This window comes from Ornithorhynchus anatinus, chromosome 9 (assembly GCF_004115215.2).
Source record: "Ornithorhynchus anatinus isolate Pmale09 chromosome 9, mOrnAna1.pri.v4, whole genome shotgun sequence".
NCBI classification, from domain to species: Eukaryota; Metazoa; Chordata; class Mammalia; order Monotremata; family Ornithorhynchidae; genus Ornithorhynchus; species Ornithorhynchus anatinus.
In genome coordinates this window covers 51983486-52002896 of record NC_041736.1, presented here as the reverse complement: position 1 = coordinate 52002896, position 19411 = coordinate 51983486, and the positions used below count along the sequence as shown (strand labels likewise).

Sequence of the window (19411 nt, the reverse complement as noted above, 5' to 3'; positions counted from 1 at the left end):
CTCCTGGACCCCATGTGAAGAAAAAAGTTCAATGTTCACTGTGCCTTGTAGGAATCTAGACGATTTATCTCTCTAAACTATAAGAGGGCTCTGGGCAGGGAATGAGTCTAATGACTCTGTTATACTGAATTCTTCCAGGCATTTACTATTAGCAAATGCTTAGTACAGTGCCCTGCACACAGTAAGTGCTTAATAAATACGACTGAATGAACTTACTATTGCTCTGCATGGAGTAAGTACTCAATAAATATGATTTATTTATGGATTTATACTTAATTGCCTCTTAAATACTCTGATATCATTTTTGCTACAGAGGTTTTAGTCCTCTTTAGACTGGAGGTAGGTTGCTATTGGTATTATTCTATATGGTTATATTATACTCTCTCAAGATGATGATGATGCTATTTGTTAAGTGCTTTCTATGTGCCAAGCATTGTTCTGATCACTGGGGTAGACACAAAGTAATCAGTTTGGATACAGTCCCTAATCCACATGGGGCTCACTGTCTTAATCCTCATTTTAGAGAAGAGGTAACTGAGGCAGAAAGAAGTTACATGGCTTGCCCAAGGTCACGCAGCAGACCAGTGGCAGAGCAGGGATCTGAACCCAGGCCCTTCTTATTCCCAGGCCCATGCTCTATCCACTACACCACACTGCTGCCAAGAGCTTAGTATTAGTGCTCTGCACACAGTAAGAGCTCAATAAATATGACTGATTATTATTACCACATTTGTTAGGTGCTTACTATATCTCAAGCACTGTTCTAAGCACTGCGGTAGATACAAGTTAATCAGGTTGGACACAGTGTCTCTGAATCCCACATGGGGTTCACAGTCTAAGTAAGAGGAAGAACAGGTATTTAATCCCTATTTTGCAGTAAAAACAGGCATAGAAAAGTTGTGAGTAGCTCAAGGTCACACAGCAAGCAATTGCAAAGCAGGATCAGACCTCAGGTCTTCTGATTCTCAGGCCCAACTCTTTCACTACACCTTGCTGCTTCTAATGCTCCTGATCCAAGCATTTTTATCCACCTCAACTCCTGCATCAGCCTCCTTACTGACCTCCTTGTCTCCTGCTTTACCCTTCTCCAGCCCTTATTTAACTGTTCCCATATCACTTTCCCCAAAAAAATAAAAAATTCAATCCATAGCTCCCCATTCCTCAAAAATCTCCAATGGTTACCCATCCACCTCTGCATCAAAATCCTTATCATCAACTTTAAAGCACTCAATCAGCGCTCCCCTCCTATCTTATCTTACTGATCTACTACAACCCAACCCACACACTTAGCTCCTCTTAAGGACAACTCATTTACTCCCCTAAGTACCAGCTACAGCCTTCAGTGCTTTTGTTTAAACGACAGGGTTTATTCACTAACTTGGGGCCAACTACATAAACATAAATACACAGTATGCCACCGGCAAGATGTGAAAATGTCTTCAGTCACATTAGAGATGTCAACAGCAATAAGCAAATGTATCATGTGGGCAGGGATTGTGTCTACCACCTCTGTTGTTTTGTACTTTTCCAAGCATTTAGCGCAGTGCCCTGCATAGGGTAAGTGCTCAGTACAATTAATTGATCTTGGTTTAAAGTTTGGAACATAAATGCCAAATACTAGGTAAAATACCCAAATCTTTGAGGCCCGGACATCAAGTAACAAGAGCCCCCAGCTCCTTGGAATTTGGGCAGCTTGCATAGGTGCATGGGTAGAGACAGTTTTGATGTCTGTTTCCCCCCTTCTAGACTGTAAGCCTGCTATGGGCAGAGACTATCTCTCTTTACTGCTGAATTGTACTTTCCAAGTCCTTAGTACAGTGCTCTGCACACAGTAAGCACTCAAAAAATACGACTGAATGAATGAAATTATTGAAGAAGAGATGAAACAGTACCCAGACTGTGATTCACATTTAAAGTTCCGTTCCAAAACTTATTCTGTCAAGGATCTTTAGGGGAGTCTAAATTTGAACAGATCTTTCAGGTTTTATTTCCAAGTCTGCCATCAATCAATCAATCAATGGCATTTACTGACTACTCACTGTGCACAGAGCACAGGGAAGAGTACAACATTCTCACTGTGCCTCGTACTCGTCTGTCCTGCTGTCGACCTCTGGCCCGCGTCCTACCTACTGTCTCTATTTGTTGCTGAATTGTGCCTCCTAAGCACTTAGTACAGTGCTCTGCACAGAGTAAGTGCTCAATAAATACAGTTGAATGAATGAATGAATGTATGAATGCAATACAATAGAGTTGGTAAACATGATCCCTGCCCAAGGATCATACAAGCCATCCTTTTATGCCCACAATGTTAATTTAAAATGGATCTCCTACATGCATCCTCCCAAAATCAGTGGGCATCCAGTGAGTGGCTTCTACACCTCCCTTTGAGAAAAAGAAAGGCAGCATTGCTTCTCCAAACCTGCTTAGAAGTCATTTTCTGGGGGGCTAAAAAGGCAAGGTCCAGGGTCCACACTTCTTTTTTTATGCAATGTGATGCAGTAACTCCCTCCCCTCCCCCCACCTTAGTGGGGGTTCATTCTTCTGGTGTCCTGTACCAGACTGTGAAATCCTACGGAAGGCATGGTTCTTCTCTCAATTCCCCTGGGATTAACTGTTCCTTTCCTGAAATGGGGAGGAATTCTCCTCACACGGGATTTGAAAATTCCACAAACAATTTAGGGTGAATTCTAAATCCTGAATCCCGAATGTGACCGAGAATGGTTAGTGAGAGTAGAGCAGATTCTCCACCCTCAACACCCCAGAAGAGAAGGGGATAGAGAGCCTGTACCGTGGATTGCCAGGGGCTCAATACCAACACCTCTGGGTAGGGTCACGGGACTTGCGCGGCAGTCTCGGAACCTTTGAACAGTGCCCAGGCATCTCTTAGATTCACTCAATAGTATCTATTGAGCGTTTACTGCACACAGAGCACTGTACTAAGCGCTAAGGTTCGCACTCTTAGCTTAAAGTCAACAGTCCTTCTAGGACCAAGTCCTGTCACAGTTCCCTGAGGCTAGAGCTGTTAGCAGTGCCTGCAGCTTTTGGTCCCAGAGCCATCCATTCCTCAAAATCCACCCCAGACTGAGGGCGGAGTGGATTGATTTTGGCAGACAGGGATGCCAGTATAGTCGGGGCTCCAGCGACTCCCCCAGGGCAAATTAAGCACTAGGACAGCCCCGGGAAAGCAACAGCTAAGTGAAATAAAGCAGAGACACCTAAGTCTGTCACGGAAGATGAGGAGGTAACGGAAGGTGAAAGGCTTATGGTCTACTCACCAAAGAGGAGCAGAAAACCCAGAAGACCCTAGGAGATGAGCTCTAAGAAGAAGGTTACATTGAGCACACTTGCCCTGGGGAAAGAAAAGTCTGGGTTCCAAAGTGATGGATGATGGAAAGCTCACATATTTAGAAAATTCACCCATCCCCCAAGGCGATAAAATCTGTTAGTGGAACCTTTCTGTTAGGAGCTTTAGGGAAAGCAATGCTTACAGAGTTACCGAAGAGTAACTCCGGATAGAGTTGATTGATTGATCGGAAATGAGTGGAAGTTGGCTGGGAAGAGGCAACTGGGAAGGAGGTACCATAAGGAATGGTTCATATAGAATATGTGCAGGCCCGAATTCAAGAAAGAAAAACGTGTTTCTGCTTGTAATCAGCGTGAGAAGCAGCATAGGCCTGAAGTCATAGGACCTGGGTTCTAATTCCGGCTCTTCTACTTACCTGCTCTGGGCCTTGGGCAAGTCATTTACCTTCTCTTTGCCTCAGTTTCCTCAACTGTAAAATGAGGATCCAATACTGTTCTCCCTCCTATGTAGTCTGTGAAACCCCCTTTAGGACAGAGACCCTGTCCAACCTGATTCACCTGTTATCTACTACAGCACTTAGACCAGTGCTTGGCACACAGCAAGCACTTAACAGATACTATTAAAAAAATAACTTTAGCATGATTTTGAGAATTACAACATCCACTAGACTCCACCCACTGTAGCACTGGAATTCACAAGTATGACTTCTGTTTACTTCTCTTGTTTGTTATTCAAAACTCTGGCAGACAATAGGAGCAAAGGGGGAAAAGTCACACTACTCTTAGGGCTCTATCATCCTATAGCTCTCCACGAGTTCCACTAAAATTTCTCATATGGTACAGCTGTCAAGTACAACTGACTAACTGTGGAAGAGAGCCTGCACTCATGTAAGGCAATTTGTAAAAGATCCCTGTTGATTATGTAACTCCCACCACTCCTCCACTCTGTCCTTTTAAAACCTCGGATCTTAGCGACACTTGCAGAATTACTGAAGACCCATTTGAAGTCTGACAGGAATTCTCTACTCCAACTCATTGTTAAAATGGTGTCTCTTCCTCTGAGAATATATGTGAGCTAATCTATTGCATCCTTCCTAGGCATTCATTCATTCACAGCCTTTATTTACCCTCCCCTGTACTGGAATTGTGGGAAATTGAAATAAAAAAAATGAGGCCCTGTCCTCGAGGATTTTACAATCTATGAGGAAGACAGTCTTATATAACGAGGCAACACACAATTAGATGAAAATTTCAAGTGGCAGGTAAAAACATGTTTTATTTATATCTTCAAGCAGCATAAGCATATATGCATAATTTGTAGTAAACAACTAAACTATATGTCAAAACAAACCCACAGAAAGTGCACTTTTTTACTAAAATGAATTGTACAAATATCATATTTGCCTAATTGGAGGAAGAGATGCACTTTTTCAGAAAAGATGTTTTGTTTAAGTACAGTAGGTGTAGGATCTGTTATTGAACATCCATTTGGTGGGATGATTGTACTACGCTTTGTGAGATGATCAGACTAGGCTCTTGGGGCATACTGAATAACAAAGTGATGTGATTTTTTTAACCACAAGAAGTTTACACTCTAATGGGGAAGAGGAGAGGCAGCAAAACTGTTTACTTTCTGTCAAACTAGATTTCTGAACAATTCAGACAATTTCACTTGCTGAATAATTTTTAAAGCTTGTTGTTTAGAAGGTAGCAATAGTGCTTACTGTATGCAGAGCACTGTACTACGCACTGGGAAAGGATATCCAACTAGGAATTATATACAGACCCTGTCCCTCAAGGGGTTCACAATCTACGAATATACATTTTACTGCTTTCTTTTGAAACAGGATAGTTCCAGAAACTGCCCTTAGTATTCAATAAATGCTTCATTATCTATAACCAAATGAGAGATAATTTATCTCATACTATATTTTTTTCTGGTGTAAATTGTCAATTTGTTTTGCCATGAAGTTGCAAATCGTGCTGAGACAGAAAACCATAATCAACTAAAGAAATAATGAAAAAATGCAATGCAAGCCACGGAGAAGCAGCATGGCTCAGTGGAAAGAGCACGGGCTTTGGAGTCAGAGGTCATGGGTTCGTATCCCAGCTCCGCCACTTGTCAGCTGTGTGACTGTGGGCAAGTCACTTAACTTCTCTGTGCCTCAGTTACCTCATCTGTAAAATGGGGATGAAGACTGTGAGCCTCACGTGGGGCAACCTGATTCCCCTGTGTCTACGCCAGCGCTTAGAACAGTGCTCTGCACATAGTAAGGACTTAACAAATACCAACATTATTATTATTACATATATTTATGACAGACTATCTTGTTCAATTAAGTACAAACTGTTAGACACAGCAGTTTCCAAAACTCTTGGAAACAGTTTATTCATCTGCAGAATGAACACACACTTAGGGGCCTCAGGTCAAAATATTAAATAATCTGAATGATATTCCTATATTTGGTTTCAGGGTTCTGATTCCCCTCATCCAGGCACATTACATTATTCAATTCACTGGTGTTCAGTCTTCTTTTGGTATAAAAAACCTAATAAAAATCACCAACACATTGATGACAAAAGACTGTATGCATGAGCTCAAAGCCGGGCCCACAAGATAAAATGAACTAAAAATCGGATGTATCAGCCAGCAATTCAAAAGTACACCATTTTCGATCAGGACTGTTCTGATCTGCTATATATTACAATGTAAAAGAAATGACAATTTGAAGAAAATAAATCCTCAAACACTATGTTTCTTAATGGCAGAGATGTCTGCAGCTTCACTATTGAAAAAATGAAGGGGTAGGGTTGGAAGGATAATCTATGACAGATTTCTGTCATGTCTATTTGATCACCTGAAAGCTGCTTTTGCCCACATAGCTGGATTTATTTTGGTTATATGATGATGATGATGTCTTCAAGCGGTCGTCATCGCATTGGCCCTAGAGGACCTCATCAATCCTTATCTGTTCTCATTATTTTTCAACTAATATGCTGATTCTTCTTATCTACTAAGAGGTGCCATTTCAGCCATCAGCAAAGCAAGGAATTGACTCAGTTGTCACTCTAGTCCTCATTCTGAAAGAAAATGTTGACAACTTCGCTTTCTCTTTTTGCTTAAGCAGAAGTATCTTTCACCTTTACTTTCTTTAATATCAACAGAAGGCAGGAACTCACTCCTCAAAATCTCATCAGCATCAGCCAGAAGGGAAAGGGAGTAAGATTTGGGGCTGGGGAGAAATGCTGACGGTCTTTTCATCAGGCAGCCATACTGATATCAGGTTTCCCTAGGTGCACTCTGAAATGGGAACAGTGTTTGTTGTAGGCTGTCTCCGCTACCTTAGTCTGTTCAGGGCAATTCCCACAGACATTGGATGCCAGGGATTAGGCTTGCTCGTGTTGATATTGTGGTGACCTCAAGTTTGATTTCACTCCAAATCCCATGTTTAGAGTAGGTTACTAGATTTCTCTCTCTGGCCTTCTTCTTCAAACTACTAAATAGGAGAAGCAGCGTGATTCAGTGGAAAGAGCCTGGGCTTCGGAGTCAGAGGTCATGAGTTCGACTCCCGGGTCTGCCATTTGTCAGCTGTGTGACTGTGGGCAAGTCACTTAACTTCTCTGTGCCTCAGTTACCTCATCTGTAAAATGGGGATTAAAAGTGTGTGAGCCCCACGTGGGACAACCTGATTACCCTGTATCTCCCCCAGCGCTTAGAACAGTGCTCAGCACCTAGTAAGCACTTAACAAATACCAACATTATTATTATTATTATTAAATCCCCCAGCTTGACTGTGAGCTCTTTTTTTAATGGTATTTGTTAAGCACTTACTATGTGGCAGGCACTACTAGCCCTGGGACAGCTACATGATAATCGGGTTGAACACAGACCCTGTTCCACATAGGGCTCAGAGTTACCAATGAGGTAACTGAAACACAGACAAGTTAAATGACTTGCCCAAGGTCACAGTGCAGACAAGAGGCACAGCAGGGATTACAACCCAAGTCCTCTGACTCCCAGGCCAGTGCTCCTTCCGCTAGGCCAAGCTCCTTGGGAGAAGTGATCTTTTTTCTTGTCTTCCTATTCTCAAGTACTCTTCCAAATGCTTTATATAGTGCTCTGAACACAGGAGGTGCTTAAAAATGCTACTGATGATAATGATAATGATTTAATTTTGCCCACTGAGAATGGGAAGAGAGAAAGTAAAATTGTGGGCCCAAATATTGATTCAGGTTTCTGGGAAAGGAAGACATTGATTAAGAGCAATTAGAAGGCAATGTTAAAACCAGAGTCCCACATATTCAGGAGTGTGGGAAAGGAAGACCCTCATCCAAGCTAAAGGTGATTATACTAGTCAAGAAACAAAAGCCAAGGGCCAGGGTAGATTGGGCTCCCAGGAAAGTTCATTAACACAGACAGGCTAAAACAATTAGCCAGAGGAAGAAGATTCTACATTAGGGATCTAAGACCAATCATAGAAAAGTGGAGTGAACTAGTAGAAGGGGTAGATATTACATGTAAAGGAGCTAGAAAAATGGAATATTTCATTCTCCAGGTGAGATTCCTCCTCTGAGCTGAGGCTCTGAAATCTGAACAAGGGAAAGCTGCCCTGAGATGCTGGAAAGGCCAGTCACACTTAGAGTTGCAGACAGGGATGATGCAAAGAGAGGACCCTGGAGGGAAAGTATAAAATCTGGAACATTTGAAACGAGTTAAACTATTGAAACTATGGTTTAGGGATTGTAAACTCTAGGCAGTTCTAATTGGATTTCCCTTTTCATGTTGTTACTATGACCAAGCAATTTTTAATTATTCTAGGCTCATAAATATTAACGCTGGTTATATTCTAAGCAGGGTGTTTTGTTTTTAAAGCAGGAAAAAAACTTATGGGGAGGGGAACATATGAAAGAGGAGGGGTCCTCTAGAATTTGGGGTGGACTGACTAGGATTCCAAAGAGTAAAAGTATAAACACATCCAAAACAGAACTCCTCATCTTCCCACTCAAACCCTGTCCTCTCCATATCTTTCCCATCACTGGAGACATCACTATCCTCCCTATCTCACAAGCCCATAACCTTGGTGCTATCCTCAACTCATCTCTCTCATTCAACCCACATATTCAATTTGTCACCATATTCTGTAGGTTCTACCTTCACATTGCTAAAATCTATCTTTTCCTCTCCATCTAAACTGCTACAAAACTGTCCAAGCACTTATCATATCCCAACTTGACTACGCCATCAGCTTCCTCATTGACCTCCCTGCCTCCTGTCTCTCCCCACTCCAGTCCTTACTTCACTCTGCTGCCAGGATCATTTTCTAAAAAAATTCATGGTCCCCATTCCTCAAAAATCTCCAGTGGTTTGCCCATTCACCTCCTCAAAGAGAAACTCCTTACCATTGACTTTAAGGCAGTCAATTGAAGTCTGCCTCCATCTTACCTCACTGAACTCCTGCTACAACCCAGCCCGCACACATTGCTTTTTCAATGCCTGTTTAGTACCTCGATCATGTCTATCTCTCTGACGATCCTTTGCCCACGTGCTCCTTCTGACCTGAAACTCCTTCCCCTTCCACAAATGACAGGCTATCATTCTCCCAACCTTCAAAGCCTTAATAAAAAGCCACATCTGCTTCAAGGAAGCCTTTCCTGATTAAGCTTCTGTTTCCCTACTCCCTTTCCTTTCTGCATCACCTGTGTACTTAGATCTGTACCCTTTTAGCATGTGATATTTACCCCACTTCATCTCCACATTTATGTTCATATTCATGATTTAGTTCATTCATTCAATAGTGTTTATTGAGCGCTTACTATGTGCAGAGCACTGTACTAAGCGCTTGGGATGAACAAGTCGGCAACAGATAGAGACAGTCCCTGCCGTTTGACGGGCTTACAGTCTAATCGGGGGAGATGGACAGACAAGAACAATGGCAATAGAGTCAAGGGGAAGAACATCTTGTAAAAACAATGGCAACTAAATAGAATCAAGGCAATGTACAATTCATTAACAAAATAAATAGGGTAATGGAAAATATACAGTTGAGCGGACGAGTACAGTGCTGTAGGGATGGGAAGGGAGAGGGGGAGGAGCAGAGGGAAAAGGGGAAAAAGAGGGTTTAGCTGCGGAGAGGTAAAGGGGGGGTGGCAGAGGGAGTAGAGGGAGAAGAAGAGCTCAGTCTGGGAAGGCCTCTTGGAGGAGGTGAGTTTTAAGTAGGGTTTTGAAGAGGGAAAGAGAATCAGTTTGGCGGAGGTGAGGAGGGAGGGCGTTCCGGGACCGCGGGAGGACGTGGCCCGGGGGTCGACGGCGGGATAGGCGAGACCGAGGGACGGTGAGGAGGTGGGCGGCGGAGGAGCGGAGCGTGCGGGGTGGGTGGTAGAAAGAGAGAAGGGAGGAGAGGTAGGAAGGGGCTAGGTGATGTAGAGCCTCGAAGCCTAGAGTGAGGAGTTTTTGTTTGGAGCGGAGGTCGATAGGCAACCACCGGAGTTGTTTAAGAAGGGGAGTTACATGTCCAGATCGTTTCTGCAGGAAGATGAGCCGGGCAGCGGAGTGAAGAATAGACCGGAGCGGGGCGAGAGAGGAGGAAGGGAGGTCAGAGAGAAGGCTGACACAGTAGTCTAGCCGGGATATAACGAGAGCCCGTAGCAGTAAGGTAGCTGTCTGGGTGGAGAGGAAAGGGCGGATCTTGGCGATATTGTAGAGGTGAAACCGGCAGGTCTCGGTAACAGATAGGCTGTGCGGGGTGAACGAGAGAGACGAGTCAAGGATGACACCGAGATTGCGGGCCTGAGAGACGGGAAGGATGGTCGTGCCATCCACGGTGATAGAGAAGTCTGGGAGAGGACCGGGTTTGGGAGGGAAGATGAGGAGCTCAGTCTTGCTCATGTTGAGTTCTAGGTGGCAGGCCGACATCCAGGTGGAGACGTCCCGGAGGCAGGAGGATATGCGAGCCTGAAGGGAGGGGGAGAGGACGGGGCGGAGATGTAGATCTGCGTGTCATCTGCGTAGAGATGGTAGTCAAAGCCGTGAGAGCGAATGAGTTCACCGAGGGAGTGAGTGTAAATGGAGAACAGAAGAGGGCCAAGAACTGACCCTTGAGGAACTCCAACAGTTAAAGGATGGGAGGGGGAGGAGGCTCCGGCGAAGGAGACCGAGAATGACCGGCCAGAGAGGTGAGAGGAGAACCAGGAGAGGGCAGAGTCCATGAAGCCAAGGTGAGATAAGGTATGGAGGAGGAGGGGATGGTCGACAGTGTCAAAGGCAGCAGAGAGGTCAAGGAGGATCAGAATGGAGTAGGAGCCATTGGATTTGGCAAGAAGGAGGTCACGGGTGACCTTAGAGAGAGCAGTCTCGGTAGAGTGGAGGGGACGGAAGCCAGATTGGAGGGGGTCTAGGAGAGAATGGGAGTTAAGGAATTCTAAGCATCGATTGTAGACGACTCGTTCTAGGATTTTGGAAAGGAAGGGTAGTAGGGAGATAGGGCGATAACTGGAGGGGGAAGTGGGGTCAAGAGCGGGTTTTTTTAGGATGGGGGAGACGTGGGCATGTTTACCCGGCGTGTAGTTATGTATATTAATGTCTGTCTCCCCTTCTGGACTGACGGTAGGCTTCTTATGGTCAGGGCCCATGGCTACCAACTCCGTTGCATTCAATCAATCAATCCTATTTACTGAGCACTTGGACTCTCCCAAGTACTTAGTACAACACTCTTCACACTGTAAATGCTTAATAAATATCACTGATTCATTTTCCCTTCCACCTGCAACCAAACCAGTAAACACTTAGGTACTCACAGCATTCCTTAACACTCCACCCCACCCCCATCCGCCCCCGCCCCAACCCACAGCTAAATTGTAAGGTCCTTGAGACAAGTCATATCTACTTACCCTAATGTAATCTTTATACAGTTCTCTCCACACAATAAGCATCAATAAATACAACTGATTGATTGATAGATGTCACAGTAAAGAGGAAGGGCTTTTCTAAAGATAGGTGAGAACTCCACAGGTAATAAAGACCAAACCAGATTAGAAATGGCTATCAATAGCTTTCCTCATCATGCCTGCCCTCAACCCAGGATTGGGACTCCCAGTGTCTTTAAAAGAGGCTCATATTGACTAATCTAGCTCTGGTTCCTTTATTCAACCATTAGACCTGTAAAACTAACTTGCATAATTAATCAAGAAAGATTTCTCTAAAATCTTAATGAGAAACAGAAAATTCAGCACTAAAAGATATCATTTAGGAAGCAAGGACAAACTCCTACAATTTTTTAGAATCGGTTTTAAGCAATTCTCTTAACTTGTAGGCCTTATTCAGCCTGCCCTGGTCCTAACCAATTTGTTGGATCATTTTGAAGAAGGAATCCCAAAATACTCTGAATTCAGCTCCACTAACACAGGAATTTAAGTCTAAAATGCTGCACATACAGATGAACATATCAGAGAATTAGAGTTCAATTGTGCAACAGTGGAATTTGACCAGGTATCAGGGTGTACTGTTGATAGGGTAAAAGGCCCTTCAGATTGTATTGCATGTAAAAAAAAAGATTATCTTTCTGCTAAACTAAAATATTTAAATTCTACTTCCATTTCAATTCTCCTATCTCTATCTCCCATCTCCCCCCAAAATTAATATCACAACTATGATTGAGGGATGAAAAAATGAATCACAGTATATGATGAAGTTTTAATACTAAAATAACTGCTTTGGATTTAGAGCAACAATTCCATTAACAATGATAAAAAAATACAGTATAATTTTGTGTAACTCTATGGGAGAACAAGTGTAGGAAGTATCTGTCTTCTTCCCTAGTTCCTTGTGGGGAGGGACCATGTCTACCAGGTACTCTCCCAAGCATTTAGTACAGTGCTTTATACACAGTAAAGTGCTTAATAAATAGCACTGATTGAACTAAATATGTAGTTTATGTTTTCATTAATTTAACTTACTTCAGTTATTTCCCTGTCAGGAATGTGCAACTGAATACAGCACATTATACAGTGGCACATATTCTGTGAAATATTCTAGAAAAGGAGTTATTTGCTAATGACTCCCAAATATGGAATTGGTAACTGAGAAAAGAGACGCTGTGCATCTAAAAATGCCTTACTGTAGCTATTTGAAAAAAAGAAAATCTCTGAAACTAACTCTGTCAGATAACCTACTTGGTGATGCAAATCGTGTGCAAACATGGCAATGAATGCTAAATCCAGCCCATCCATCATTTTAAAAAAAATCCATTTCTCACCATGTCTCTCCAAAGGTAAAATGTTTACTAAACTAGCACCCCAGAGTTTAAAATCTGCCAGATCTATCAGTTTATTCAAAATCTTGTCCTACAGCTATCCAACCTATTCAACTTTCAGGCTTATGATAGCTGCATAGGAAAGAGAACAGTCTTGTACTGTTCTCTAAGAGTGAATTCTTCGCCAATAAACTTAATCAATCACTTAAAGTCACATGCTATATTTATAAAGGCAGCTGTTCTCTGATTTGGAAATCAGATTATTAATTGATAATCACAGATAATCAAATTTACATTTAGTTCTAAATTTAGCCATTCTATTTAGACATAGACTCAGTATGGCCTAGTGGATAAAGCATGGGCCTGGGAGCCAGAAGGCCTGGGTTCTAATTCTGACTAATTCTGACTCTGCCACAGGCCTGCTGGGTGACTTTGGGGAAGTCACTTGATTTCTCAGTGCCTCAGTTTCCTCAACTGCAAAATGGGGATTCAATACCTGCTATCTCTCCTACTTAGACTGTGAACCTCATATGGGACAGAGACTGTGACCACTTAATTAATTTGTATCTACCTGTGCGCTTAGAACTGAGCTTGACTAAGAATTTAACAAATACCATAAAAACAAAAAACTCTAGAAAATCAGGCCCAGTTAAAAACAAAATTCCACCTTGCAGGTAAAGCCCCAATCACACTGGACACACACCAGAGGGAAAAATTTTATTTTTTTCTGAGTCATTGCACAGCAAATATGTCCAGGCTTCTCTTCTGCATCGGGAACCAAGATTATTTCCCACCAGGGACCAGGTAAAAATGTATGGGCTGAGCTGACAAAAAATGGCTGGAGGGATTTACAGTGCTCAGATGAAGCTGCAAGCAAATGTCTCCACATTTTCTCTTGTAACATGACACCTGGCTTTAGTGATCACTCCAGCCCTTGAATTAGGAATGGAAAATGTGAGAACTCACTTTCACAGCAAAGATTTAGGGAGAACTTTTTGCTTGCACTACTTGTTCCAAGTGGACTTTAACACTCAGAGAGAAAAGAAATGTTATTTACACAACCAGGTACACAGACCTGTCAGTAGTGCAAAGGCTATTCAGCAGTATCTCTAGGACTGTGACATAGGACGTCCAACCTACCCGAAGGTTTCAACCTTAAATTAAATTGTTCTTTCTTTTACTGTCAATGCCCCCCTCCACCAAAAGTCACTAACCACAATCTTGCAAGTGCAATGCTTTTTCCTTCATGCCCACTTTACTTTTTGCAGACTCAGATAAAATGTTTTTATTTTTTTCCTAATTCTATAAAAAATGGGACTCACACCATCCGTAAACAAAACAGAAAACTCACTGCAAAGTGCAATCTCTCCTTGCTTGGTCAAAAGACAAATCTCTCACACTAATGAAGGTAGGACCACTGCATCCACCCGCTTGAGGTGGGGAAACAATCTGGCAGAGTGTTGTAGGATTGCCGGACTCTTTGAAATAGGCAATACACAAGCAGACAGTGCTTTTTAATTTATATTGTTTGCAATCTCCTAGCACGGACCGTCAGTGAGAGCCCACTGATGGTGCTCACAAAGACTGTATGAATCTGTGCTGATGCAGACGTAACAGGTATGTGTTAGGTGAGTTATGAGGGTTACACAACGTAGCACAATGACAACACACAGAATCTTTGGCAGCAACCTGCAGAACCTGGAGCTCAGCTCTGTGCCCTGCTTCATCCTGCTCTCTCTCTCTCGGGTCCCTGTAAATGGGGATTGTGTTTCTGAGCCATAGGCTGCCATCAGTGGTATTTGCTGAGTGTTATGGTGTGCAGGGCCCTGTACTAAATGCGTGGGAGACTAGAATTCAGTACAGTTGGCAGACACAATCCCTGCCCAAAAGAAGCTTAAAGGATCCAATGTGAAGGGAGAGTGGGAGTTTACTGAGCACTTCCTGCATGCAAGTAATGGTACTAAGCACTTGGGAGAGTACAATGTCGCAGAGTTGGTAGACATGTTCCCAGACCACGAGGAGTTTACAGTCTAGAGGAAAAGTCCTTAATCTCCATTATTCAGATGAGTAAACTGAGACACACACAAGTGACTTGACGAAGATCACACAGCAGGCAAGTGGTAGAGTGGCTTTAGAACCCAGGTGTTCTGAGTTCCAGGTTTGTGCTCTTTCACTAGTCCACACTGATTCCCCAATAAAAGAAATATTAAATAAATATTTAATATAATAATAAGGGATATCCAGTGATGTTTCAGTACTAAGCGGGAGATTGGCCAGCTTAAAGATGAATGGTCACCCTAACCCTAAACCTGGACCTTCAGGTAAATTAATAATACTCAGAATTAATATTGATCATTTTCAAGTTCCTATTGGGGAAGCACATCTATTTTAGGCTTCTAAATGCTGTGAGTTAATTCAAGTTTGGGTTTTCCACATGTACAGTTAAAAAAAAAGCCTTTTCTTTTTCCATAAAGCTTCTCTTAAGGTCAGTGTTCTTAGAACTAAGTAAATTAAATCCTGCTAGCTAGATCAAGAGGGAAAGAAAGCAGAATGGTAATCCTAAAGATAAACATACTGATCATACAGTCGCTCTACTCCGGGGATAGAGAGTTTTCCTTCACGCTCAGGTAGTAAGTGATTGGTTGACTGAGACACAAAATGAATTAATGACGGGCTGTTTCTGTAGTAAATGATACCTCAGCTGCCTGAAAGAGTTAATGCAGTTTCCCCAAATACTTAAGTTATGACCACTGAGTAATGGAAAAATTAACCCAAAGTGTGGCCTGAACACCATTTCATTCATTTATTTATTTCAGTTGGAGATCTAGCCAGGTCAAATTAAGGGTGTGAGGAGGTTAAGAAGACAGTGCCCTAAGAAGAGTTATCAAAAGGAAAGGACTTTTCCCAGCTTAGAAAACTGAAATGCTGCTCTCTCTCCTCTCTTTTTTTTTTAAGAGGAGAAAGAAAACTTATGACAGAGGAGGAGAGAAAATTAAGGTGAACTAAGGCTACTCAAGCTGTTCAGCTTTCTCTTGGTTTCCCTATGGTAGACCGACCTCAAGAAGAACAGAAAAGGGTGAGTACAGCTACACAAATCTTCAAAATACAATGAAATGGATAATGAAAATATTTCTTCTGTCTGCCACTTCCAGAACAATCGCTTGATTTACTGCAAATTCAAATACACACATCTGCCATTTATCATGAGACCTGTGGACATCTAGTCAATGTGGAAAAAAAAGAAAGGTATGCCATGTAGCACAGGGAAGGATTGGCCTGTCACCAAGAAGAGGTAATAGTATGGATCCAGGCAATGAAGAACGTTATTGTATGTGCCAGCCAACTGCATTCACCAATGTATTTGATGTGGACTTTTTTAAAACGGTAATTCCTTTTCCAAATAAATTCTAAGTAGTTCCTTTGAAAATTAAGCTTTTACCCATTTGCTTTAACAGTTGCAAAGTATGTACCCTAGATTTCTAGGTTTTTCTCTCCATTTCTTTTCAAAATTCAGATTTGTGGTAGCAGAAGTAATTAAAAGACAATCAACCACAAGGCTAGGAGTTGCCCACTGCATTCTCTTCCTACAAGCATCGCGCATACCACCTTCATGCTACCGTCGACAACCTCGAAACCTTTCAGCTGTGACTCCAAACTTAGATTGGCTTGGAACTGTCTGAAGTTGGGGAAAGTTTAGGGCTTACTTATAACTAAAAATAACACTGTGCTGAATAATTAAGTTTAAATAATGAAATGAAACTTTGAACCAGTCAAGTATTATTTATTATTATTTGCTAAATTTATATTCCTTCTTTTCTAGAGAGCTCCAAATGTTAATCAATGCCTTTAACATTAATGACAGTGATAAATTATTGTTATTTTTTCCAGCCAAAACTACAGGACATTTTGACTTTAGAGTAAGCTTTTAACTTAAGAGTTGGCTATCGGATTTACTCTGACATGACATCACATCATGCCAAGGATTTTTCATCAAGTGAATGGGAATTGGGCATTTGCAATACCAGTTGTTATTAAAACGAGAAACAGCCAACTGGGGAAATCAAAATGATAAAAAATCCTTTCTATTACTAAAGATTAGGTGACAGAACTTTCTTCCCACTGCTTCAAACTTAGATGTTCCACTTTTCCCCTTTCTTCTTTAGTTCAAACTTCTCCCCTTGTACCTCCTCAGTCCCTACTACTTCACAGTGATTCCACTTTCCACCACCATCACCATCATTACCATCATCAAAAACAACCCATCATCATCATCATCAACAATATTTGTTGAGCACATCCTGGTATACAGCATTGTACTAGACACTTAGGAAGTCACACAACATAAGAAAAAGGCATCACTCCTGCACTTGAAGAGGTTTCAACTTAATAGGGGAGGGAGGTGGACATAATTACCAAATAAACAATAGACATCAAAGAATAGAAAGAAATGATAAAAAAGGCAATTAAATTCATAAGATATCTTTCTTAAAATTCCACCATCTGTGCCTCATCTTTGCCACTTCTGTCTCTGGATTGCCTGATCTTCTAGAACATATCTCTAGAAAAGCCTAGGAATAAACACTGTTCACTTTCTCCATTCACAACACTTAGAATATTTTCATGTCCTTTTGGACTCCACATTCAACAAAAATTGACCTCATCTTTTTGTGTGTCACCAGCATTATACCATTTGACTTCTAGGGCTGAATTTTGTTAAAAAAACAATGCTTCATTCCTAACAGGACTAATTTTTCAACTCCTAAATAATGGAAGTGTGAAAGAGCAGAGGCATCGGAGTCAGGAGCCCTAAGTGCTGATCCCCGTTCTGCTGCTGGCCTGCTTTGTGACCTTGGGTGAAGCCTTTCTGGAGCTTTGTTTCCTCATCTGTACAGTGGGGATAAAGAACCCAGTCTCCCTACTTAGATTGTGAACCCACGTGGGGCAGTACTTGATCTGATTATCCTACATGTATTCCAGTGCTAGCACTTAATACCATTAAGTATATACGTCTCCCTTGTTCTGCAAAAACACAAAACCGATCATTTGCTTAACTTTTTATTTGGAAGGCACAAATGTTTGGCAAGGTTGACATTAGAAACCCTTTAAAATTAAAATCCATGCTAACACTTTAAGCCAGGGTATATCTTCCTCTGAATTCACTGTTGCAAAAGCAGTGGGTTTTTTCTACAGGAGTGGACACTTGTGGTATTTTGGTGGCTGAGCCACTTTCCTTGGTTTAATTGGCCACAGGTCAGCCAACAGTGTTAGGAAAAGTCAGTCAGTCAGGTAAAGATATTTATTGAGTGCTTACTGTTTGCAGAGCTCTGTACTAAGCACTTGGGAGAGTACAATAAAACAATACAACAAACACATTCTCTGCTCACAATGAGCTTACAATCCAGAGGGGTAGACAGACAGTAATATAAGTAAAATTACAGACATAAGTGCTATAGGGCTGTGGCGGGGATGAATAAAGGGAGCAAGTCAAGGCATTGCAAAAGGGAGTTGGAGAAGGGGAAAGGCAGGCTTAGTCAGGGAAGGTTTCTTGGAGGAGATGTGCCTTCAACAAGGTTTTGAAGAAGGGGTGGGGTGGTTAACTATGGTGGTTTAAACTACGGATCTGCAGCCACCTATGCCTGTAGACGCTCTGTTCTGATTCTGAATGGTTCGGAAATACAGTTAGTGACCTCCCCAGGGGTCACAGTGTATCTGAGGCTACTACCAGCATCCAGAGCTTAAATGACATAAAGTAGGCGCTTCCATGATTAATTTCTCATTTCCTTCTTTATATCTCCCACCTCAAATGTCAACACTTTGGTCTCCCAATCACTTAAGTCCACCATAGCACTTACAACCCCACAACAGCACTTATATACATATCTTATACACTCTATTTCCTCCCACTTGAGATGTACTTTAGTGTCTGCCTCCCTTGCTAGATTGTAAACTCCTTGCAGGCAGGGATTGTTCATCTATTATAGTCTCTTTATACACACACACCCCTAGTACCATGCTCTGCATACAATTAATACCATTTTTTGATTGAGCATAGCAAATAATACAGGGTAGAGTGGAGGTGTGAAGAGGGCTTGAAACTAATGGTAAGGAGTTTCTACTTGACGGGAGGGAAATAATTAGGTCTTTTGGATTTTTGAAGAGTGGAAAGATGGGCACAGAACAACGCTAGAAGACGACGGTCTGGACAGTGGCCGGTGTACCATATTTTCCACAAGTTAGTTAGCATGCCAAAAGTAAATTCAGCCTTGTAAATAAGTGCTAGTTCATAGATCCAGCCCGCCCCTCCCACCCACAAATTAGGCAAGGCCTCAGAAAAGAAAACTAGGCTTGGACAACTAAGAATTTTGAAAGTGAAAATATGACCACTACAGCTTTCTCTTTTCAGCCTTGACACAAGAGCCCGAGGAAATTTTTCAGGATAGGGAATATTTTTGCAGGTATATTTAAAAAATCCCTAACATGATTCTTAGTACTTCAGCTATTTCCTAAATATCCAAATGTTACAAGCAAAACAAGGCTGGTGAATAATAATAATAATAATAATAATAATAATAATGGTATTTGTTAAGCACTTACTATGTGCCAGGCACTGTACTAAGCGTTTGGGTAGGTACAAGCAAATCGGGCTGGAAAGAGTGCAGGGTACTATGTGGAAATTTTGGGTGAAGTTGGGGTATCGAGAATAACTACAGAATGCCAGAGACATTCTCGGCGAATGGAATCACAGTAAGACACCAAACAAAACCAGTCTGACGTTCTGGCACTGTGCTGCAATGAGTGTTTGAATCCTAAGATTTCACTGTAGTGACTCAGCATCTCCGTGTATCGATGCCACCTCAAAA

General features: G+C 42.0%; 1 protein-coding gene across 1 annotated transcript in view; it reads right to left on the bottom strand.

The window, feature by feature from the left end:
* Nucleotides 1-19411, bottom strand: part of SERTAD2 (SERTA domain containing 2) — a 115090-nt gene that overhangs the window by 54881 nt on the left and 40798 nt on the right. The gene's annotated exons all lie outside the window — the stretch shown is intronic.